This window comes from Drosophila eugracilis, unplaced genomic scaffold (genome assembly GCF_018153835.1).
Source record: "Drosophila eugracilis isolate 14026-0451.02 unplaced genomic scaffold, ASM1815383v1 contig_2154, whole genome shotgun sequence".
Taxonomy (NCBI): domain Eukaryota; kingdom Metazoa; phylum Arthropoda; class Insecta; order Diptera; family Drosophilidae; genus Drosophila; species Drosophila eugracilis.
This window is the reverse complement of record NW_024573038.1, coordinates 11,002,653-11,028,067: the sequence shown is the minus strand read 5'-3', so window position 1 is coordinate 11,028,067 and position 25,415 is coordinate 11,002,653. Positions and strand designations below refer to the sequence as shown.

At 42.1% G+C, this 25,415-nt stretch overlaps 1 protein-coding gene across 30 annotated transcripts in view; it reads left to right on the top strand.

The window, feature by feature from the left end:
• The window catches only part of LOC108104005 (CUGBP Elav-like family member 4), a 128,640-nt gene that overhangs the window by 39,454 nt on the left and 63,771 nt on the right, over positions 1-25,415 (top strand). Inside the window, exon 1 of one of the 30 annotated variants that reach the window (XM_017209818.2) lies at positions 19,934-20,334. The exons of the other annotated variants lie outside the window; for them this stretch is intronic. The gene's annotated coding sequence lies outside the window, so the exon portion shown is untranslated. Of the gene's footprint in view, positions 1-19,933; positions 20,335-25,415 lie in introns of those variants that run through there. 30 annotated transcript variants of the gene reach the window in all.

Sequence of the window (25,415 nt, the reverse complement as noted above, 5' to 3'; positions counted from 1 at the left end):
GAAGCGAACTGTGAAAACTTATTAAAATTACACAGGCAGGGGAAGGAGAGGCGAAGCTTTCGAATGGATGGCAGGATTGGAGCGAAGGCAGAACTCCTCCCACCCACTCGTCCTGCATAAGCAATGAGACCCACTGGAACAGACGATAAATTTCTGGCCAAGAGTTACGTCTGCTGGCAATAATTGCAACTGTATTTTAAAAGAATTATGCACGTGCAATTAAATAAAGCGACAGCGCTTGAAAGTATGCAATGGATAATGCAATAATAACAACAATAAATGCTTTCCTTTTAGGGTGGACCAACCAAGCGTTCTGTTCTTTTCCCCTGACAGTTATTGTTGTGTATTTAACTGTGGGCGCCTTCTACCGAGTGGCATGCAAATTAACTTTCAATTTCCTAGCCCCCTGGCCCTGCCCCTCTCTGGCCAACGAACCAGAGACAATCAAAACTAATTTGCATAAATGTTGCCAAGGCAAAAAACCCAAAATAGCTGACGACTTTGCTGCCACGTTGTTGTTAGTTTGGCCAACGACCCAAAGATGGGAGTTTTATGGAGCAGGGAGGTAAGGGGGGGTAGAGAGACAGACGAGAATTTGCGAAACAAAAAGTCTAAATTAATAAGTTTCTGGCCCAGATGAAAGCGGCCAGAGAGCAGCCAGAGAGAGAGGCAGTAAGGGAACAATAAAGAAGCGGGGGAATTCCCCTGAAATAAATTACTGCTAGAGATCTTGCCCCGTCATCTCTCAAACTGACAGCAGACGCAGCAGGCAGTCTCTGTCGATGGATCGGGTGGGTGGGTTGGTAAGGGGGGTGGCGAGTTCAGGAAATGCAGCCTGTGGACAGGACTCTCTTTTTCCATTGTCCGAACCCACTTTGTCCAGGTCCTTGTCCTGCTCTACTCTACTGCTGCTGTCCTTGGTTCAGAGTGCGGCGTCAAAAGACATCAATAAAATGGCGACCACTGGCGGAGCATTCGATGGAATGCAAAAATATACAGAAAATGCTTTAAGCTCTGCTGGTTGCTGGAATTTAAGTAGATGTGTGCAGTCTGGCTTTCGCTCAGACCTCGATTCTCAGGTCACAAATGTCCTTGGCAAAGGGCGAATATCGACAGCTATCATCCATAAATCCGCTGCCACTGCCACTGCCACACTGCCACTACCCAAAAACTCTTTCATATTCATTTTCAATTTTTCGCAAACGCTCTCTGGCCGACTGGCTGGCCATGGTGCAAAAATTTCACAACTAATTGAATATTTAAAACTGCCAAACCGCAATTTCAAATTTATTACCCCAAGGGTGGCGGTGGTGGTGGTGGTGGTGCTGGTGGTGGTCACTGGGCCATTACCTCACTCTCGACGGGAACGGAATGGAGCAGAGTGAAGCGGCACTGCACTGAGCTGGTATAAAATGTCACTTAATTGCAATTTAGTAAATTGTTTTCCATGTTGTATAACAGCAGCGGCAACAAGCAGTCGTGGTGGTGGGCGTGGCACACTCTCGCTCACACACACACATGGACACACAGACATACGTATATTAAAAACCATAAATTTTGCGGTGATTTATCTTAATTTAAATGTTGCAACAATACATCGGAGCAGCGACGGTTGCTTTTGTTTAAATAAAACAAAGCAACTAAAAGTATGCAACGGTGCACATTTTTTACACATGTACATATATATATATATATATATGCCAGGATATTGGTGTAATGTAGCGCATTTCGTGTCGTCTACCCCGGAACGTAGATGTAGATGTAGATGCGGCCAAAGAATGTTGTAGCTTTTGTTATTTGCCGCCATGCTGTGTGCGAAAAATCAATTAAAAATTCATCAAATAATTAACAAAAGCAGCGCTCTGAGTGCCGTCGCAACAAGGGGGGGTTAAAAACCAGGAAGGTTGGCTTGGAGATGGTGTTTCAGGACCACCAAGGGGTTAAAAACAATAGCCGTCTTCTACTCCCTCTGGGGAGTGTTTAACTTGGCCTCGACGGTGGGCGGAATTGGGCTGTAATGCTGCTGCTTTTGCTCCTTGTTCCATGTGTGCGACGCGCAAAACAAATTAAATTCAATTTAGTCAGCAGCAGCCGAGGGGGGGCAGGATCTAAAGGATGGGGCATGAAGCAGCAGCAGCAGTAGCAGCAGCAGCCGAAGCAGCTCCTCCTGCAAGAAGGTGCAATTTTGATGGATTGCTTTTGCCTGCCTGCTGCCTCCTGTCGAGTGCACAGGAGTTGGGCAGGACCTTGTTTGTTGCTTAGCTGCAAACTTTGCCTGCCATTTGCATATGTGTATGTGTGCCTCTGTGTGTGTGTGTGTGTATGTGTGGCCCAAGTTAACGCAGCTGCATTTAAACTTTGTTTGCCAAATGGCCAGGAGGAGCAGAGGAGAAGCAGCTATAAGAAATTAAAAACTTTCGCTCCAGCCTAATGGCATTAAGCATTAAAGCATAGCATACTTTCCAGCGCTCTCAGATCATTAAAGTTCTGCAAAATTCATACTGTATTCTCCATTCCAACATTAACCCACATATTCATAATTAATTGTTTTCGCCTGAGCAGGCAGACTTCTAAGTGAATTCCGTTCTCCCCCCTTTTATTAATGGCCAACTACCTCGGGCTGTCTGTTTTGGCCCGAGTGGCTAATTAAACACAAAATCAGATCCCGACCGGAGGCAACAATTTTTCTTTTACCTCAAGCCACACCAAAAATCACAAATTTCCGTTTTTTAATGAATGCCCCGGGCAACAGAGAAAAACGGGGTGGCAATTGTGTAAAAGGGCGTGGGTTGGTACGATAACACGTCGCAGGCTGTAAATGTAACCGGTCTGGAGTTGAAGGCGAAACGCCGTGACATGTCAGGTTTTCCAGGTATCCTTTCGGCCCTACCCCCAACCCCCCGTCAGAAAGTATGCAACTTCATTTATAACAGAAATAAAAAAAAAATAAAATCCTTTTTCGGTTCGGCTCTTCGCCTGACTTTTGGCTTTTTGTAATTTATACGCGCTTAAAGGCGTCATGTTGGCAACACCTACAAAAATTCCTTCCGCCCCACTTTTTTGAGCTTTTTTGCATAACGTCAACGTCTGACAAATGTGCCATAAGCAGGGGTTTTCTTTTTTTTAGATAGAGAGAGAAAGAGAGAAGGAGGGGAGCTGTGCAGGGTAGCAAACTTTTGCGTGTGGTTTTTGGTTTGGTTTGCTGGGCGGTAGCGGTTAAAAAAGTTGTGGCCAAATAAATGGCCAAATGGCAGAAAATGACAAATGACCGTCAATCATGACAGGCCAGACGAACCAAAAAGTGGAGGGGATGGAAGGGCTTTGGCTGCGGGTGATAACACTAAGCTCTGTCTGGATGGCCAAAACTCACCTGCTGGTCAATGACAGAGTCGAAAGCTCATCATTTGGTCGAGCCAATTTCTGTTCTTTTTTGTCTTTGCTTTCGGGCGCCATCTAAATGAGTGTTTCGAGTTAGATAGCTTGGCCGTTTCGAATTTGGCTGGTAATAAAATATTGCAGCAATTAGTTGGACTTATAAGTTGGAAAAATAGGAACATATATAGATCCCAATTCATAGCTACCCCTTGCTGATTTACTGTCATGTTTTCGCATTTCCACCCTGGCATTTGCAGGCTTTTAAAGCCCTCAATAAAAAAAAGGAAGAGGCGAAGGGAGGAAAAATCAACAACAAAATGAAAGCGCGGCAAATCACTTTTTAAATTTAATTTGACACTTTCTTTTCTTTCTGAGCTGTGCGCATCAAAGACGGGACTACAAAGTGTAAACTTTTCGAAAAGAAATTTCATTTTCGTAGCCCAAGGGCTATGAAGAGTCTGCTGGAGTCGGGGGATGCGGCATTTAAATTCTGTCGCCTTTGCCGCTTCGTTTTTCTTGTTGTTTTTTTTTTTTTTTTTTTTTTGCCGAAAGTTAAATGTTTTGTAGTTTTCATTTAAGTGCAAAGTTTTTCTGGGCTGCATAAACTTTGCGTTATTTCACACGCAGGTATTATATTGCCAAAGCAGCGTACAAAAGCAAATGCAATAAACGCTGCAAAGAGAAGGCAAAATGTTTGCAATCTCATATTAAATGGCATCAACAACTTTGTCTCCGTTTGGCAAAAGCGCACCAAAAACTTTCCACTGCTTATTATATTCAATAAAATATTTTACAGTGGCACTTTGGGGGATAACCAAGCAACCAACCAGCCAGCCATTCCGCCCACCAAACTTCGCTAGCTCTGGGAAAAATTTGATAAGATTTTCTTCTCTTCTCTTCTCGTTTTTTTTTTTTGACTGTCGGAATTGTCTATCCTGCAGGCAGCTTCTTCTTTTTTTTCCATATCTTTTGGCTCTTGGCGAGATTGCAAAAATTGCCAGAAACTAAAATTGTAAATTTCAGACGGCGAACGATTTTGTTTACACAGTAAAGTTTTTTGGTTTTTAGTGCCCCATTACGCATACGCAACGTTGGCCGAGCGTAGAATGCGAATTTATGAATGAGTTTCGGGTACTGCTTAGTAGTACTCTATGATGGCATGGCACTATGGTAGTATGTAAAGTGGGTCTGAGTATCTGCCACTTGACGACGCCACTTGCCGGTGAAATCAATTTTTCATTTTCACAGCACGAACTGCAATCTCCGCGGCGATCAATAGAAGGGATTCATGTCCTTCAGGTGCGTGTGAGTGTAAAGTCAACGTTTTTACGTTTGACTTGATTTGAATGCCAGTGCATCGATTCCCAGTTCCCCTACTCCTACCTTAGTGTGTCCTCCATTCATTGATTCATTTATTTCGGTAGGCACTTGTGCAACTCTCTCTCTCTTCCTCTGTGTGTGTGCTTGCACCATTTCAATGACACTTTTTTTGCCTTGTCGCCGAACGAGAACGAGTAGGAACGAATGGCGTTTGATTGAGTGCCTTTTCCATTGGCAGGCAACAAACTTAATCAATTTCAGCGCCTGTGTCCAAACAAAAGGCGTGCCCAAAGGCTGGAAAATTGCTAGCCTCTCGTTCTCGTTCTTTTCGTTTGCTGCCTCTGGAGTGCCTTTTTTTGGGGGGTGCCCAATTTCTATTGCATAGTTTTCGGTGCCGGACTTACTGAATCACCGCCTTTGGTTGGCGCGGCGGAACAGTCTGTCTGTCTGCCTGCCTGCCATCGTATCTGTGTGTTTACCCAACGCAAACGCCATAAAATAATTTTGTTTCAACACAAACACATGCACAGAGAGAGTGAGAGAAAGAGACTCGAACACAGAGACATATATTTGCCCAGTGCAAATACGAAACACAAATGTATATATTTAATTTGAGCAAATAACTATTTTTGGCAGCAGACAGACAGACAGACAGACAGTCAGATAGACTGACATGCGAAACACCTTCCACCCCCTTTTTCTCGGTATATTTACCCACCCGGCAGTTGCCGCCGACGCCGCCACATGCAAAATATTTGAAATAATTAGTGTAAAATATTTGCATAGAAATTATTTGTTGACTTGCGGCATTGGAGGGAAGCCCAAAAATTCTTGGCCGCCTTAATTGAGACCCGCTGAGGTGGGTGAATGATAAGGCAGGGTAAGTTGGTGATTGCGCCATTACGAGTTTCCCAGTGCGGTGGGAAATGCCAATATTTTCAGCTGAAATCAGTTCGATGAGTGGATGAGTGGCAAACAGAAAAAGTAACTAATAAATTGAAAGGATAACATCACAGTCAGGAGTGAGCTTGGTTGCTTTGATATTAAAGCAGTTTCTATTCTTATACAATCCGCTATATAAATAATGATTAAATAGTAACATATTTATCATCTTTTGTATCCATTTCCATCTCCACTCTCTGAGATTTCAAAAATCTAACACTACAGACTCCTTAACTAAAGTCACAGCCTCGAGTGTAGACAGCATGACTGTGACAGTCAGACCTTTTAATTAAAAACTATTTTGCTTTGCATTTTTAAGGCCTGTGGCGTCGGGCAGTATCGGAGGGTGGATAAAGAGGTCTGTGGCTAAGGGGCGTGTGTACCCACGCCCACAGCTTGAGCTTGCGAAATTTTAGCATTTTAATTTTAATTTAATGTGGGCGTGGCATGGCGTGCAACAGTTTCTGTTGCCTCTTCGTGTGGACTCCGTTCGTTCTTCTTTCTTTTTTTTTGCTGAATCCCCTTCCTCTCGCCGCCTGACTGCATTAAGTCAAACGTAATCCGCACATGGCCAGCCACAACCGGGCAAAAAGGAGAACGGAGACAGGATACTGAGGACAAAGCAAGGATATCTCACCCTGGGCAGTGGTACTCCTCTTACTTTTTGACTTTGGCGGCTGGTTGTGCTGGTGCTGTTGGTTTTCTGGGTTTTCTGGGTTCTGGGTTTGGCTCCCTTCTAACCTTCCACCGACTGGAGGTGGTCTTGGTTTGCTACGGTTCAGTTTGGTTTGGTTTTGGCTTTCGGTTTGCTTTGACTGGTTGCCCAGCTGCTGCTGCTGCTCAACTGGGCCCTGCACCGACCGCCGCCGTCGTTTCATTAAGTTATACAATTTAACGCCCTTTCAGCAGTCGCAGTTCTATTTACATTTGCTTTGGGTCAAATTACACAAATTCTACGGGTGTTGTGGCGACAGAAGACCATCGACCGTCGAACGTCGCCGGCGTCTGTGTCCCATTCTCGATTTCATTCCTCGGTCTAAGTCCTGGGTCTGGGGCGGAGATCTCCCAAAAATAAATTTCATACAAACTGTGTTTGCCCAACGTCTCTTGGTAATTTAAAACTTTGCTCCTTTGTTTTATCGCCGAGGCAAATATTATTGAACTCGGGGCACATCTCTTTCTCTGTACTGGAAGCTCCCTTTGCTCCTTCGATAGCCAGCTTAGATTTCCTTCCGCCCTGACCCAATTAGAGTGCTACCTGGTTGGGTTGGCTGGCTTGGTTTGGCTTTGTCCAGGTCGTAGGCCAAAAAAGTTTTCAAGGCAAAAGCAAAGCAAAAGACACTCTGAACCTTTGGCCAATTTTCCATGCTGCCATTATCAAATTGAATTTCGCATGCAAATTGTTTTCGGTCTTCGGGAAAGCTTTCAAGTTTTATGACACGGAAATTGGCTCTTGCAAGTTTCTGCTTTTTGGCCAGGATGCTGCCATCTCTCGTGTCTAGTAGTGTCTCGCCTGTGTCCTGGATGGCCTACTACTACTACTTCTCGTTGAGAGTGGGTGGTATGTGACTCACGTGCCTTGCCTTCCATTCCCGCCGTTTCTTTGCAGCACGTTTTTGCACTTTTTAACCTTTGGCTCGCTGGCTGGCATGCCACACTAATTTCGAGCGCCCAATGCTAATTATGATGTCTTTTACGTGCCAACAAACGCTCAAGTGACTTACCCCAGTCAAAGAGAGAGAGAGAGAGAAAGCGAGTCGCAGGCTCCACTTAAATATTTATTTTACTGTAAACTCAACCTAAAAACCGTAGACGACTGCTGCTGCTGCCAAACCCCATTCAAAATTCAAGTGGGCGTGTTCTGATGACATGCTGCCTGCTTACCTTCGGCACGTAATGCGCTGGGGATTCGCCAGTATTAGCCAGGCCCGACAAAAACGACAGCGAGAACGAGTCAAGAAGGACTCGAGCAGGCAGGACTCCTCACTCGGAAGGGCAAAGTCAAAAACTCAGAGACTCAGAGACAGAGGGAAAAAAACAATATTAATAACAGAGAGCCAGCCCACAGAGCCCAATCTAGAGGGCCATAATAATACATCAGCTGTGGCAATGCCCCCGCAAGGGGTTGTGCCAAAGAACGGCATCGAGGACATCGAGGACATCATCCCAACCAGTCAGCTAATAGTCCTTCGTCCTCTGTCCTCGCCATTGAATCGCTGACGAACGGATGGGAGTGAACGATCCAGCGAACGGCGAACGGCGGACGGAGAACCAACGAGCAACGCTTCATTGAAAAGTTTCAGCGTAATGGCTTTTGTTTGGCGTCGAGTCGCTGGGGGAGATTGGGGGGCTTTCTTCCATAGCATTAAGTAATTGATTACATCTCGAGGGACTTTTAAGCAAGCCGAACCAACACGAAATGGCACGACACTATAAACCTCATAAATTTCTATAAAACTTGACTGCTCGCCGAGCAATACAGTGTAAATATTTTCTCTTTTTTTTTTGTGTTTTCCTTTGCTGAAACAGGCAGGCAGAGAGAGTAGTAGAGAGAGGGGCAGTTTGGCAAAGGGGTAGCAGAGCTGATATTGTGGTAGGGGATGCACAACCAATTTGACTAGCCGTCGACCTTTACCGTGTTTTACCATAAACAATAACCATAATTTAACTCCCTTTCCCCTTTCGAAGTCAGCAGCGTTAATGTGGTTAGCGGAAGGGAGGTGGGAGTGGGAGTTGGTTAATGGTCTATCTTGGCGAGGGAAACTATAAGTAGCCAAAGTACCATTAAACTGCAATTGGTTAAGTTTCCATTAGGAAGGTATAGCCAAAAGAACTGAAATATGACTCTAATTATCATAAAAATTATATTGATTTCATTAAAAAGGAATACCATTAATAAAGAAGAAGGTTTAACACTGACATGGTCACCTTAACAATCGATATAATTCCGATAACCCATGAACCGAGGTGAAGCTTAGATAAGATCATTGATGGTTAAGCATTTTTCGATGGGATTTCGGTTGAATTTTATGAAATCAAGAATTATGTTTAACATTTCATGATTTTATGACAGCTGAAGACAGGTTTTTAAACCGATTTTTGGAATATTGCTTTAGGGTTTTAGTATTTTTCATAAGCACCACTATGCAGTATCGAAAATACCACCTACACATGCCGATCAACATACCGTACATTCTTATCACAAAACAGCCAGCTAAGTGAACATTCTGACCTTGTTATCCACTCACCCTGCTATCTTTTTTTTACCTAGATATTTCAATGAACCTTTCCGCCACCATCCCATCTTGTCTATCACTCTTTTCTTGCGCTGCTCACGTTTCGTTGTGGATTTTAAATTAAAAACACAGCGAGTTTTGTGCGGGTTGTGCGGGCTGGGCTGGGCGAAATGAAACAAATAAAAACAACGGAACGAAGACAAACAACCCCGCCCATCTGGGGCGGTTAGCCATTTTTATGGCGCCTAATTGCACATCGTTCCCTGAGTGGGTAGTAAGGAGGAGTGGGGAGTAAGGATAGGGGATAGGGAAAGGACTCGACCGGGCCTCGGCTGTTATAATCATAAAATTGCTTTTGTGGCATACAAACCGGTTATATTGCTCCCGTGTGATAGTCGCCACCCGCCGCCATCCAGCTCACATCCATTCTGTCGTCCCTCAGCTCCACAGTGCTCCCAAGTCCTCTTCTTCATTTTCTATACAAATGAAAAATGTTGCGGTTTATTTTCATTTGGAGTTTTTCCCCGAGTCCGCGCGGTCTAAACATAATTTGTTGCATTAATGTTGGCCACATGAACAGGAAAATAGAGAGCCCCTCCTTCTCCACCTCTTCCTGGACACACACACACACCACACATATAGTTTTTGTTTAATTTCAATGTAAATTGCTTGAGAGGGATGTAAAGTGGGTGGTGTGGGGTTGGCAATGTGTGTGTGTGCCCTGCTAATTGCTTGGAGCCCTTGAGCTAGAAATTTTGAGCATAATTAGTGGCAAATGTGCATATGGAAAATGTGTTTGGAAATTGCCCCGAAACCTGAACCGTTTCTGTCCAGCCAACACACACACATCCATATATGTATATATTTTAGATTTATTGCGTGACATGGGTTAAGCTTGGTGGAGACTTCTCTGCTTCTCCCCACAATTCCATTTTAATCAATGTTAAACTGCCGCCAAGGAGCCATTTCTCAGCCCACACCCTTAACTTAAAGAACCGCTGGAAAAGTTTTCATTATCATTTAAAAAACAAAAAAAAAAAACCCAAAGCCTGTGCTGTCAAATTTGCCTGTCACTCCATAAACCTACATTTTAGGACTTCAAATGCTAAATGCCCCATAAAACATACAGGCCAAGGCAGGCCAACCGCCCACCGCCCACCAAGGTGAATGGACAAACATAAAAATGAGAAATAATAATGCCATTGACAAATACAAAGCCATAAATTATAAATGCGAAATGCTTACTTATACACGAAATCTACTTTTCCTGCCGCAGCAGAATCAAAAAAAAAACAGAAAAACGAAAAAGAAAACTGACAGCCGAGGGTGGTAAGGCCAAGGAAAATGGAAAACTGAAAACGCAACAGAAATACAAACCGCAACTTGTTATAAAATTAGTAAAATTTTCTCAGCAAACATTTACATTAACTACGAGGCACACACACACACACACATATAAAAAGCCATATATATATACAAGAATATTCCCTGGAAAGGACCACCCCCAGCAAGGACTTCAAAAGACCCATAGAAGCGTAACAAGGAATAAGGAGAAGAAACCAAAGCGGCCGCAGCAGCAGCAAAAATAAATAAAAAGCAAAACGAGACCTGAGCCTGGGTCCCAAAAGTATTAAGAGAGCAAAGCAATTAAAATATGAAAATGTACAACTTTCATCTTTTTGAGCTCATTGCATAAATCATTTCGAATGCCTGACAGGGCATTGTGGGCGCTAGTGGTTGGCTGGTTGGGTGGTTGGGTGCTCTTCCCACCCACCCTCTGACATTCAAATTTACTGTGTCGCTTTTGCTACTAATCAGCATAAGTCCTTGCCAAGCGCTCGCAAATGCTGCCCGGCCAAAAAAACCGAACAAAAAGTGATTTATTTCGAAATTGCCTCATCTTTTTCGGTTTACCTGTGGCGGCTACTTTTTTTTGCCAAGAGGGGGGAAGATCCTGGTCCTAGGTGGGGCAGGACAGGACATAATTATAATCATTGCGGTCTCAATTGTAATTATAAGTAGAAAACTAAGCCAACTTGAGGGGGGTGAGAGACTATGACTGAATGTTCCCACCAATTTTCCCAATGCCCTCGAGGCTGTGTGGTACTCGAAAATTTTTACATACAACAACGCGCACAGAGAGAGAGATGAGGGGAATTCCCTTGGCTAAGTATATGTACATAGAGGGCATGTCGCCCTTCATGTCGTCTTCAATTAAAAGTTTGTACAAATTGCCAGCAATTTGTGCGCGACTCGGTTAATTGCCCAGGCCAACTGCTGGAAAGGTATCATTAGATTAGATGGCTGCTTTTGGCCATAAAGGTGTTGCTCACAAACTTTTGCAAAACTTTCAGAGCCTTACTTATATTTCAATTTTCATGTGCAAAGCCTTAAAATTAATTGTTATTAAAAAAGAAGAACAAAAATTTATAAATTTAAATCGCTGGGTAAATCGGTGAAAATTCAACAATTGTCCAAAATCCAGCTCAGACTTAACGAGCACATGCCGAATTTGCATATTCCACATGATTTTGTTGTAAACTCTCAACTTACATCGTGTAACAAACTAACGAACATGAGAATCAAAAATCAAATTTAAAACCAAAATAATTGAAGTATAGGCAGCACTTTGAACGATATATATATAATATATATTTTTACAAATAAATACTCTGTACAGATATATATATATATATATACTGAGCAAGGGGAGCCGAGTTGTCGAGGGTTTGATCCATCCAAACGAGATGTGCGTATATAAACACAAGTATAACCAATCAAAAATCCAATTAAAATTGAGGAAAATTCGATTTGCATGTAAAATATGGCAAAAAAAAAAAAAGGGAAAACGAGACGAGAAACGAAAAGCGAAGAGAGATCTCGCCCAGCTCACAAAAACCGAGGAGGGTTGAGGAGGTGAAAACATAAAAAATATTTTTGGTATATGCGAAATTGAAAAGCCTGAAAAAAGGGCAGCCCGACACCAGGAGAACTCTCTGTTAGCATTGGATTGATGTGAATAGGGATCTGGCACCAAATAAAAAGTGGGTGGCGAGCCAAGAGGCGGTGGAAAAATGCAAATAATAATATAAAACAAATTGTGTTACCTATAAAACGTGGGGCAAATATTGAGCTTATAGTTTCTCCACTCACGAATTGATTTGTCTGTAGGAGTCGTCCTGTTTCTCGTATAAACTTATTCTGAATATTTATTAATTATTATATATTTTGTATTTCCAGGTAAGTTCAAGTTCTCAATCACAGAAGTTCAGTTCTAGCCTTAAGCTCGCAGTAAGTTTGTGATCTAACTAACCACTATCATTAAACAGTTTCATATTTAATGGCAAGACTCTTTTCAAACTGAAACTCCTTCAATCTTCACTCTGCATTCTAAGAACTTCCTCCTCCTTCTCTGTGTTGAGTTTGTTAATTAATTGCTCTGATTCCTGCATCTGTGTTAGCTGCGTTTGAGATGCTTTCCGAAATAGGGTTACTTTCGGCTTAGTTTCGGCTCATTTGTGCATTTGACACTTTCCATTGAATTGGCCAAAAACAAAACCAACAACAAAAAAAAGCAATTTATTTAGCAAATTATTAAGCACATTACGTATAGAGAGGCCTCTGTCGATTTAATTAGTTTATTATTTGTGTTTGTGTGTGTGTGTTTGTGTGCCTGTGTTTGTGTGGTAAAATTGTGAATTATTATTATTATTGTTTAGCTGTTGTTAATAACTTTAGCGACGTCGATTTTTAGCCCAACTACAATTTTAATTGCATATTTTTGTGCGCCCTTTTTTCGCACAATGAGGGTTATAGCGAGTGTGTGTGTGTGTGTGTGTATGTTTGGTGTGGCTGAGTGTTAATTAATTTTGTGCTTGAATCGCCGTCAGTTGCATTTGCAATTGACTGCAAGAGTGACCCCCCAGTCCCTCTGAATTAAGGATCGTTGCGTCGCCGTTTAATTAGTCCTCAATTTCCAATTAAATATTGCTCTTGCACTAATTAAATTTCACTTTTTGTAGCTAGCTAGCTCAATGCCCCGCCCCCACTCCTGTCTTGCACGATACCCATGTAATTTGTACAAAATTAATTAGAAATGTCCTCCCTGTTTCCCCGCCCCTCACCCCACCCAACACTCCGCACTCATCTCTCAGTATCGAAGTAAAGGCGAATGGCACGCTAAATCAAATCAGAGACTGTCGCTGAAAGCGTGGCTAAGAAAAATAACTCAAGGTAAATAAATAATTGAATTCATTAGGCAAATGAAAAATCCCCGACACGAAAGGATCTCAAGGATATAAATAGAAAAGGAGTGGGCGGGGGTTAAGGGCTTTGGCGAAGGAGTTGTCCTTATTGTGACCCAAATCCGCTGGACAACAAGACAGTCGCCTGTCAGAGCTGTTAAAAACGTAAACACAAATAAAATACATTGTTTACCCATACAGAGATAGAGAGAGAGCGACACACACATGACACCAGTGTCCAAAGGACATTACCTGCGTCACGCCCTTCTCGAGTTCACCGTTCGCCTTTTACGGCTGCTCATTAGTGACGAAAATCGAACACAACCCAGCTAAAAACTAACAACGAAAATAAGCCACACACACACTCGCCTGGATTCAGGATTCAGGATGACAACGATGTCGAAAGAAGGAGGCGCTGACAAAAATACGAAAAATAACAATGCCAGCGACAAGGAAGCAAACAATACGACAAAAATAATACTGACACAGGGACAGGTAGATAAATATATATCTAAATATATATATATATATATCGTATATAGAAAAAAACAGGACGAATGGGGCATAACAACAACCATAATAATAATGAAGCTCACACACACATACTGCTTCTCCCATTGTGGCCACATTAAAGGTGTGTGTGCTGCGGCTAGGAGCTTTTCCTCTTCCATAACGTCTGGATTTTTCGTTAGTTTCAGGTTAACAAAAGCAAAGCCAGAGGGTTGGATGATGGCCAGAATAGAAAATAAAAGAAGATAAAAAAAAACGGGGCAGCACTATTGATTCTAGAGCGTGTAATCATCGAGATGAAATGTCACAGCATCTGGTCACAGCTGCGGTTGCGTCGTGCAGCATCGAGAATATGTATCTCATTAGGTTCTGGGCCCTGGCTGACTTGATGGATGTTATCCAATTATCTAGCATAAATACAGCAACAAATCCCTGACAAGCACTAAGAATATTTCGCACACGAAATTGCAACGCAGCCCGAAAACAAAACAGGACTGGGACTTTGGGAGCTATAGCTACAACTACTACACGCTTCATTATGCAGCAAATTAGGCCCGAGACGGCAGAGGAATGCCTCGAGTGCCCCGGATGATGAAACGAAATTATGCATTATGCATGGAAAACATGCAGTGCCAGCAGGCCAGATCCTGCCAGGACCAGCAGTGCCCCCACCTCCTCCCCATTACACGTCAAGATGCGACGACAAACTTACCCACCTCGGCTGTATCCTTTGCTTTTGGGTTTACCCCTCTCTCTCTCTCCCTCTTCTCTACCACCCAACTTTATTATTAAATCCGAAAACTTAAATGCAAGTAGGAGGTGAGTGGGAGACAGAGAGAGAGAGAGAGAGCTAGCTCTGTTCTCCGGAGTGCACTCGTAGCACAGTGAGTTATTAACACGCCTTGCCACATTTGCTGCCGAGCTAATGTGGCTTGGTTTAGTGGCTGCCCCCGGCCAACAACAACAACTCACTGCACCACCCAGAATGGAAAACCACCCATCAGCCCTGTCTCCATTTCTGGGGCCATGCTCCTGTGCCTGTCATTATGCTAAACTAAACGGCTGGCAGTGCTAGAATTTGCACCCGCAACCAGGATGCCTCATGCTTCATGCCACTTTCCACCTTCCCACCTTACCACCTGCTACTTGCCACGCCCACGAGCCAACTGCACGTGCTTTTGCCAGGTATAACGGTAACATTTCCGTTGCAGCTTCCGCTGCTGCGAGCGCTTTATATTTATTTCGCCTGGCGGGCCTCCAGTTGATGGCATATGCTGCCTGTTGCCTGGATTGTCAGGACATGTACGTGTTGCACACAGTATGCAAGTGTGTCTGTGTGCAAGCGGGAGAGTTATAAGCTTCATTAAGCATATGTACAGCACGTTGTAAGCTCTTGGTATGTGTCTATCCGTGTGTGTGTGTCCTGCAATTAAGCATATTTAGCATAAGGATTTGTCATTTACGCTAAACTCACTTCCCTTGGCTTGATAGTTTAAGGCAAAAATAGATAATTAAATGACAACTTGATGAGGTCTTTAAGTTTTCAAGGATAACCCTGAACCCTCTTATCCAGTTTAAAGCCTGGGTAACTGACATTTCTATTAAAATCCACCAGCCCATGGTAGCCTCAAATTGCTTTGACCTTTGAACACCAGATGCGACGGCTTTCTGCCCCCCGAACTCATAACTCTCGGGCTTGGGGTGCAAGGAGGAGGAAAAAAATTCTTACACACGCACATTAAGTCACGTTTTCGCACCATTAACCCATAAAGAACGAGAGCTTGGGTAGCCGTTTGGAGGAGTCGAGAAGGCGACAGTGGTAAAGCAGCAGAAGATTTACAAATATTGAACTTTTTTTTTTTGGTTCCTGCCGGCTTTCAAGTCGTAAAGCAGTCACAAGCATATTTTATAGATTTTAATATGCGCGCTACATAACAAAACCCTCAAACCCTCGGCTGACTTTTAAATTCACGCCGAAAAGTAGGCAACGTCAAGGATGGAAGGCCTTATTTTCGGGCAGGTTTCTCATTCACCCTTGTCAGACTTCCGCGTTCCGTTTAGTGACTTTTTTCCCTTCGAGTTCTGTGCCCTCTGACAGAGTGTCAACGTACCAGGAGGGGTTTGGGGTTGGAGGTGGGAGGTGGGAGTGTGTGCCTGGAAAAAATGCCAGCTTGATAAGGGTTTATCAATGCGACACAGTAACTTAGTGATTTACTCGTGTGTGCGTTGAATTTTCTTCCCTTCTTTTTTTTTTTTAATTTTGAAAATTGAAAAAGTGACTTTTGCTTTCCTGACTTTATGTCCTGAGGGGTTGAGCCAGAGCCCCATTCCTTAACTGTAATTGAAATAGCCTTGAACGGAGATCAAATAAGGAAGGAGGATACAGCTCTGTTTACCTAATACATGGTGTAGTTGTATCAATATGTACCTTTCTCTTACTTTCTCCTTTTTCCTGGCAGCAATTTGCTTTAATTGTCATTACCATTGATTGCATTCGCCTCGTTCTGATATCTTTCTGCTTCCAACTAACATTTCAATCTGCTCACCCACAAAGTTGCCAAAAATTGTTGTGGCTCTTCCTGCCATCTTTTCTCCATATTTCGATTCAAACGCACACACACTTACAGACAGAATATTGTGGGAAAAAGCGCTTTTCATCTTATGAAATCATTTTTGGCTTTCAAGGATTTCTGGGCCATACTCAGTGAAAGAGTCAGAAGAGTAAAGATACACCTTGCCAGTGCTATTTAAAATAAATAACCAACACACACAGAGAGAGAGTCCCTTTCTCTCCTTCACATTGCAAAAGCAAATAAATTGGTTTCGTAACCGCAAAAGCCAAACGAAGAGGGGCAGTCACTTTCTCACATCAATCCAATTCAATCAGACATCAAGCATATACAATTTTCACTCGCAACACAAGAATTATACAATCAATGGATTGCCAGCGAGCAGACTTTCAACGCCTCCAATCCCTCCCTCTCCGCCTGCAAGGATCACCTTAAACCCTCCCCTTGAATCCTGGTATCTGGCTGGCTGGGAAAGGAAATAAAATGCGGCAGGCACGTTGCAACACTATTACTTATTTCGCCGGGACTCACAGACAGGCAGGCGCAGACGACAAGGACGACGTCTGACTGAAATGAACTACGTTTGTTTGTGATTGTGCGGCTGTGCGCAGGTGGAAACCAGGTGCCCCTCTTTTTCGGATGGGGGTGTAGAAGTCCCGGGGAGCCAGTCCTGGCAGTCTAAAAATGCAATAATCTTTCAGCGCCGTCGTCGTCGTCAGCGTTTAAACGTGACTTTTAAGCATGATGTTGTAATATTTTAACTTGACTAAGAAAAGGAGGAAAATGGAGGGAAAACAGGAGGAGCTATATAACCAGGGGTTGGATCCTCCATTGTGTGCGGCTGCGAAATTGTTACAAATGCCCCCAGCGTGCATTTTATGGCCAGTGCGATAAATAAAATGTTGCAACAAACAGGGCACACACATACCTATACACACATATATATATATATATATATACGAAGGGCCAGAAATATGTGGAAATAATATGGGAGAGCCAAGGTATAGTCCTTTCTGCTCGTAGCTGCCAGGCAGTCAGACAAACAATAACATAAATTTCGTTAGCTATTTTATTTTTTTACCCCTCGCCTGCTCCTGCCAAGTAATTGTGCAATATGTTTTAGAGGCTGGCAGGAGAGAGCCTTGACCAGGATGCGGAGTTGCTTACTACTGGCTGGTCCGCTAAGTAGTTGAAAGTCAACGGAGATCAGGACTCGCCCGACTTTAAAGGGATGCTTCGAGCAGGTTAAATGTGCGTTAAATTGCTAAACGTTTTGCCAACTTTGTTGGCCATTACAATTACCGTTGGCCGTTGCTCGGTACTCTTCATCATCCACTGCTGTTTTGTTTTTCCCCTCCGCCACCCCCTCTATGCGTAATTGTAATTGCAAGAGCATTGCGCCCTTTGCCTACCCCTTCGAAGACCTTCCACAGTCCTATCATCTATCTGTCTTGGCCGTAAAGCTTAGACAAGTTTGCTGCTAAGCCAACATAAGTCCCGAAAGCATTTCATATACCAAAACGGAAAAGGCAACAAACTGCGAAACTTGTGTTAGTGTATTTGTCCGAGTGATTGTGAAGCTTAGGGTGGACCTAAGTAGGTTTAAAACTAACAAAATTGATTGGTCTAAGCTAAGAGTTGATAGATTGCAAAATAAATATAAATATATATATCATTTAAAGCTAAAAACATAGTCTTTATTTTGTCAAATATTCATACGAACAAGGTCCACCCTACTATAGCTATGTGTGGTTCAGTCCGTTTCTCTGTTGTTTTCGTTGTGGTGTTTGTCTTAGCTAAATTCCAAAAGGCGTAACGGGTAACGAGCGCGGGGCGAGGGTGCATTGAGTGCGGCTTAAGTGTTCATCGACTCAACCGCAGCAGAAACTCTCTTCTACGAAAGCAGGTCCTTTCCATATCCTTACCACATCTCTCCCACCCCCAACTCCATAGCCCAGCTGTCAATAGTCTGAGTCTGCTGCAAGTTCAATTAATTGCGCGCAACGAACAAACAAACAAACAGCAACAGCAACAGCAACTACAACAACAACAACACCGACAAGGAAAAGCAACCACAAAAATTAAATTAAAGTAGAGCGCTCCCATCAGCCCCCAGCTCCATCATTCCGTCTCCCTCCATCTCAATCTAACCCTCTCTTTCCTTTCTACCCCTTCGTGTAAATGAGTGATGTGCATGAGGAGCGCTAAAACACTTTTGTTTGCCAGTGTGAGTGGGTTGGGGCTGTGTATGTGTTGGGGGCTAGATGAAGACGTATGGTTATTGTGATGACTCTTGGAAAATTGATAAATATTGCAAAACGCACTAACACACACATGCCACTAACGGAGGGGGAGTGGAAAATATAATTTAATTAAAATGTTTTATGTAAGACATGTTTATTGAGGCATTTTCTCTTAAAACTTCCCAAAGCAATTTGATTGACGAACTTGACTCTCGACTGCCGTTGCACTGCCCCTCTTCCTGTTTGTTGATTTTCTTTGTTGATTTGTGGCCTCAGCTGCTGTCAAGGTGTTGAAGAGAGAGTGTTCTAGGCCCGAAGTTCTGCCTTGATTTGCTACTTGCAAAGTGTTGTTGTTTTCCCAGAGTTAAGTCAGGCAATATATATTCAATTATAGATGCTTGAGGTGCTTCAAAAAGATGATGGAAGGCTTTGTTTTTCGGATCTGAAAATGGGTTTTTCTTTACGCACCTTAGATAGCAATCCTGTTGTGGTAATCCTTTTGGCCATAGGCATTTTTTTTTTGTTTTGCTAAACTCTAGACTTAGTTACCTTAACTATTACCATTTATCGATATGTAACCCACATATTATTTAAGTATATATACGCATATGCCGTGTGTTGTTGTCGTGTATTTTATAATATTTCCTTAATTCCTTTTTACGTATCAATAAATAATATTTGCATTTAAATCAGTATTTAATAGACAAATGCAAACATATCAAACTTTGATGCTCTTAAATATCAGACAATATGTACCCGCCCGTAAATATTCTTACTTTAATAATGTTTTTAGCTGATTTTCATTCTAACATTTTGAATTTCCCACCCCGCATATTTATCTTAATTAAGTTTTGTGTTTATTTTTGGCCCCCAACCCAACCCATACCCCCAAAACCCAAAAAAAAAAAATGAAATTTTATACCTCTGTGTTGTTGTTTTTCGATGTTGTGCGTACAGTTTACCACTGAAAATAATGGACACGATTCAGGAAAGACCTAAACGATTATGCTAAATGTTGTGATATACTCGTATCTAGTCCTCTATCTACGTGCCTCTTCAAGAGCCTCTCTTGCCGCAAAAACTTAAATAGCAATTCTGTATTGTTGTGCCACGTAAACATTTGTTGTGTTGCTCTTTTCCGTAGTACAAAAACAGAAAATAATTAATAATAAAAACCGAAAACAAATAAACCAATTAATTAACAATAAGCAACAACATTTACAGAGTAAATATTTTACTACAAAAAGTAAGAGACACGCTCAATCAGAAAACCCAAACAACAACAGAGATTATAAAACTTTATTTATTCTTACTTTTCTCTTTCTTTTTTCTGCTCTTCTCTTTTTTTGCAAAAAAAAAAAAACAAAACAAACAAAAAAACCTTTAAAAAATAAACAACAAAAATAAAAAAATATATATACACAAATTTAGCAATCGGCCTGAGAAGCATCGAAATGAAGGCGTCCAACTAAAGGCGGCGATTCACAATGGAAACTTGGAAAAGCCACCCGAACCCAATTACCAAATAACTCGACGATTGCATAAGTGCAAGAGGAGAGAGCCCACAGCCAGCCACGTCCATGACAAGTAGTTCTTAAAGTTAAAAAAAACTGGGCTTTAAAGGCATCAAAGTTTGTTAAATGTTAAACCGTTTCATTAGGCCGTGATAAGTAATCGTTAATAAGCCGTGCCTCACGTAGACAGAGCTTTAAGCCCTCTAGTTCAAAACAACGCAACAAAAGTGCTGAACTTCTTTACTCTACACAGGGATAGCTATCAAAATAAAAATAACACATAATAGGAAAGTTAACTTAACTACTAATACCACGTTACATTCCCAAATTAAACCGAAAAAGTTACTAGAGGATAAATAAGCCAAAAAAACAACCAAAAAGTAAGCATTAACATAAGTTACTTTTTTATTAGATTTAATTTGAGTAAGAATCGTAAATTTATGGCCATGTCCATGGGCCATTTCAGGGGTTATAAAAACAAGGCAGACCATATAATTATAAAGAAGGAACTCCGTCTAGCGGCCATAAACTTTAAATTCCGCTTTATCGTGAGTTTGCCCCTTATAATACACACATATCTTGCAAATATATATATAAATTTATATATATATAGAAATAAAAAACAAATCTGTACAGACATAAACGACAGCCACAAAAAGGACATTCTACCGTTGACATTTTCCGTTTTCGCATCGCTCGCCTTCTTTTTCTTTAAGCATTTCCCGGTGAACTGCGGACACTTTTATGCGTTTGAAATGAAAATGCCGTGTGCCATTAACATTATCCCTGACGCGTCACTACTTAAAATAAAAATTTCTATATTTTTTTACACATTTATTTATATATGAAAAGGAGCAAAGGACGACGACGGCACCTTTTGGCCGTCGCTCGCCTTTTATAGCCAATTTCTGGTTACCCACAGTGTGCAGCCAATTTCATGTCAAGCTGCAGCCGCAGCAAAACCAGCGCGAAATGATAATCCCGGGGTCATAAAAAATTTTTACTTTATATTGACTTTTAGTGTGATAGTCAAGCCAGCGGAAAAAAGAGCGGAGACAAGGTGCACATGAAATGTTAATGGCTTGTCAAGATTGCCTTTCCAAGTGCCGGGGTTTTCTTCGCTTCTTTCTTTCGGCTGCTGATGCTGTCGTTGAAGAAACTTGAACTCAAATTTATCACCAGCTGGAGAATGAAATGCAAATGTTTTCTGTCTCAAGAAAAGGTTTCAAAATCACAACTGATAGCCCAGCTGTTAATAGTTCAAAAGGTCATTGAATTACCCTCAAGAAAGTAAAGCCATAACTTCGACAACCCTTTTCAAAGTTAAAGTTGAAATTAAAGTTATTTTAATTTTTTAAGTGGGATTTTCTTTTGAGCTAAAATAAGCCGAAATGCAGTCCTTTCTTCGCCTACTCAGAAAGTCGGAGAAAAGTTTATCCCTTTCAATATTAATTAACACTTCAATACCACAGCAGCGTAGACAAAGTTTCTGCCTTCTTCCTATTTCCGCTCGGTCTGCCTTTGACTTTTGGTCCTGTCCCCGCAGTCCTGGTCCTGGCCCAAAAAACACAGAAACTTTTCTGCCTAAAAATGTGACTATGAAAATGTCTGGCACTGTATAGCCGCACACCAAAATTCACGCTGACACTAATTAACAATTAGGCGCATTTTAGCGGCTCTTTACCCGTTTCCAATTCTCCGAAACTGAACTTCCCCCCACCCCATCAGCTGGTTTAACTTTTGAACTACTTACAAGGCTAATAACTAATTTACTTCTAACTTGAGTTTAGGGTTAAGGCTGCTGGCTTTCTCGCTTTGAATTTTGTATAATTCCAACAGTTTTGTCCCCAGCCTATAGTCGAGTTTTACGCTTATTATGGAGGAATTCCAGAGACTGACAAATAAACTCGAAAAGTCGCCGGAAGGAGGCCCAAAGGATTCGCGACACAATGGCAACAAAGATGAAAAGAGCAAAGAGACCCGACCCCCTTGTGGAAGCTGCTGAGTTATCTCTAGTCATATTTAAACGTCAAGACTGAAGGGGGGTGACTTTTGACAATTGCCACACAATTGTCGGGTGGCGACACCAACTGCCTTGCAGCCGGGCAGCAACGCTGAGGGACTCATAAAGAGCGCATTTAGCTTATTTGCTGTATAAATACTGACACCTCCGACGGCTGTTCGGGGATGACTTTCAGACCGCCTGTCTGGCATTCTGTCTGAGTGCCATAAAAATGGAATGTCGACCCGCCTGCAGGCACACTTGGCCAGGACGTGGAGCGAAACAATTGCCGGCAATATTGATGGGGCAGCATAACATTTGCCACATCTGATCCCAGTGATTGGGCTTTAGCATATGGCGTATGAATTGGCTGTACGAGAAGGAGTCATTTACATTTTAATCAAAATCTTTGCAATGAATTCTCCATCCCCCAAGCCTATACTCACTCTTAATACTGAGAAAGAGTAGTGAATATTTTTACATTAGCCTCGTTACATGTCAAATGAGTGTCACTAATTACATATTAATTAGTTTCCTTTTACCAGTCACTCAATCTCACACTCTCAAAGTTCCCGGGGAACATCATCAATCAAAGTTGAGCAGAAGAGGTCTGTAATAGAATCTGGAAAAATGCAAATGAAAAACTACTCTAAGTGCTGCCTGCCAGCTTTAATCAATACATATATATTTCTAATTAAATTTTCATTAGAAGCAGCTAAGAAAATCGGGCCATATCAACGTAAAGAGCCAGTTGAGAGCTGTAGTAAGGCATTAAGTATACGATTTGGTACTCATTTACCCATTTCCTGCCTAAGTAATTACAATTTCAATAATTTATAGCAAAATAAACGTGGTCAGACGAGAGATACAAACGCATAAATACAGATTTACAGGGATACTGAGAGATACAAAGATACTTTGGGGCGGTGGGTATGGGAATCCCGGGGGTTGATTTCGTTTTCAATCAGTTTTTGCCAAGCAAATATTATTCCAAGACAGGCACTCCGTCTCTCCCACACACACAAAGTTTTGTAATTATAACGAACGAAGAGCTTGAAAATCCCCACAAAATAATTAATAACTTAAACATATTTACATAGCATTTTGAGCTATCTTCCGTAATCAGATTAAGACATTTTCAGATATGAATTGGTCGCATTACGGCAGGATCTTCATTTGTTGCTCAGTAGTTGGTTCTCAGAATGTTGGCTAAGCTGTGAAAATTAATGGAGTATTTATTTGTTTGTTTAATGATTTATTAGCTGGAATTGGTTGGCAAAAGGGTTCACCAGATTGACGGGTAATCCCTTTAGAATAGGCAGCTGCTATTGAGTTGAGAAATTCCGACTTAATGCGTCCACCTGAGATCGCCGCCTACTCTTCACTATTCAGATATTCAAATGGCCCCCCAACTGTCCACTCTGTCTGGATGAGGAGGAACTCATCCTCAGACGCTCATTAGCAGCCATTAAACGTCAATTTACATGTCAATTGGCAACAGTGCCCAGCCACCCAGCCAGCCAGTCAAAGAAGTCCAGCCAGTACAGTAAAAAAAAACAGCGAAAAGAACTGAGAAATGGAGGGAGTTCAGGGACACATGAGCTTTGAGCTTTGACTTTCGCTTTGTCAGCGACTTTGTGTTTAGTTTTTCCTTTTAACTTTTTTCTTTTTTTTTATTTATCCTCTGGCGCCGCTGTCTCCACAATTTTTTGTATTATTCATAGACGCGACTGGCTTTTTCACCTTTGGCCGGGACTTAAAATACAATTACTCTTACCCAGAGAGAGGGAAAAAAGATGCAGTTGGCTGCGGGATGATGCTGAGCCGTGGCTTGGGAGATTTTGAGCAAAAACATAACGTGCAACAATTAGTGGCCTGTCCTTGTCGTCTCTCCTGGCTTCGCTCGCACATGTACAAAAGTTGCCATGTGGTTAGCTAATTTAATTTGGCTTTCTTTTTGCTTTCACTTTGGCACTGCTGCAGCATCAAAGACAACGACACGTTAATGACTTCTTTTGCCGGGGCAGGCATAAAAATAAAATCTAAAAACTGCCACACATGGCTGGGAAAAAGGAATCTCTATAGTCTGAGGACCGAGAACCGAGGACCCGGACCAGGAGCCACTTAACTTGTCTATATGAGCCTAATGGCCTTTAATATTATTTTCACTGCTCTTTCCTTTAGCTCAGAGACCAAAAAAACAAAAAAAAAATGGAAAGTAAAAGCAAAAGAGGAGAACAACCAAAAGGGAATCACTGAAAGCCCTGTGTGCATTTTATCCCTGCCGGTCTGTGTCGTTTTGCCTCAGGTAATTGTAGAAAATTGCTGCAACGCCAGGCTAAACATTGTGCAAATCCTTTTGTCCTGACCCTGCCACCCACCACCCACCAGCCGTACCCTCTTGTTCTCTCTTTATTCTCTTTATTTTTTTTTTTTGGCCGCAACTGTTAACAGCCAGTTGAACTATGCCATTTCATATGTACAACAGCAGGCGCCGCAAAGTATGCTGCACTATTTTTACCTTGCCCTACCCTCCGTTTCAACGTGCTTTACATTTTTATTAAGCCAACCCTTCCAACTGCTTCCACATCTTTTTCACCCCTTTTCTTCTAGTTGTTGTCGTTGTTGTTGTTGCTGTTGTTGTTGTTTAGCATGCCAGGGGCGTTGTTTGGCTTATTGCACGTGCTTGGGACAAGGCAAGTAGGAGATGGGCAAAGGACGAAACGGAACCCAAATGCCATTAGGCTTAACCCGGACACAAGACAATTGCCTGCAGGCCATGTGCATGGGTCCAACGTGTCGTATTAGTTATTTTCTACTTCGATTGCTTTTGCCACTTTAACGCGACAGCAGCTCGGTTCGGACTGGCTTGCCTTAGCTCGACTGTCTGTGGCAAGTGTTTTGCCAATTATGTGACGCTCAATTTTCGATATGATACCAAGTCCTTTTTGGATTTGGGCGACCAGCTTATATGTGCTTCTCCTTCAATGGCGAAAAATGTGAAAATAGAAAATTGAGAGAGGGTAGACAGCCGTGACAGCTGCCGTTTGTGCGACACCTTATCCCATTTTACCAGTAGATATTGATTCGATTTTCGAGAATCTCTTTGCTGATCACCAACAGAAAACCATTACCACCACCATCATCTATCTCACCATCGTACATCCATTACTAGCCTTAAATCTAGACTCTAAGTACTTTTAAGCCATACATTTCCTCATGCTCGTCGTAATTTTACCAACTCTTTTTTCCAAGTAGTGGCTAGCGTGTTCAATTACCTTTCAATGTCTATCCTTAACTCAGTAGCTCTGTGCGTGGCCAGCTTGTAAGTGTGTGCGAGATTGGATTGCTTGTGCGTGTGCGTGTGAGTGTCTGCTCTATATATATATATATTATATATATTAATACCTATAAATATTCATACTTATATATTACGTATATGACTAGCTAATTTCGATT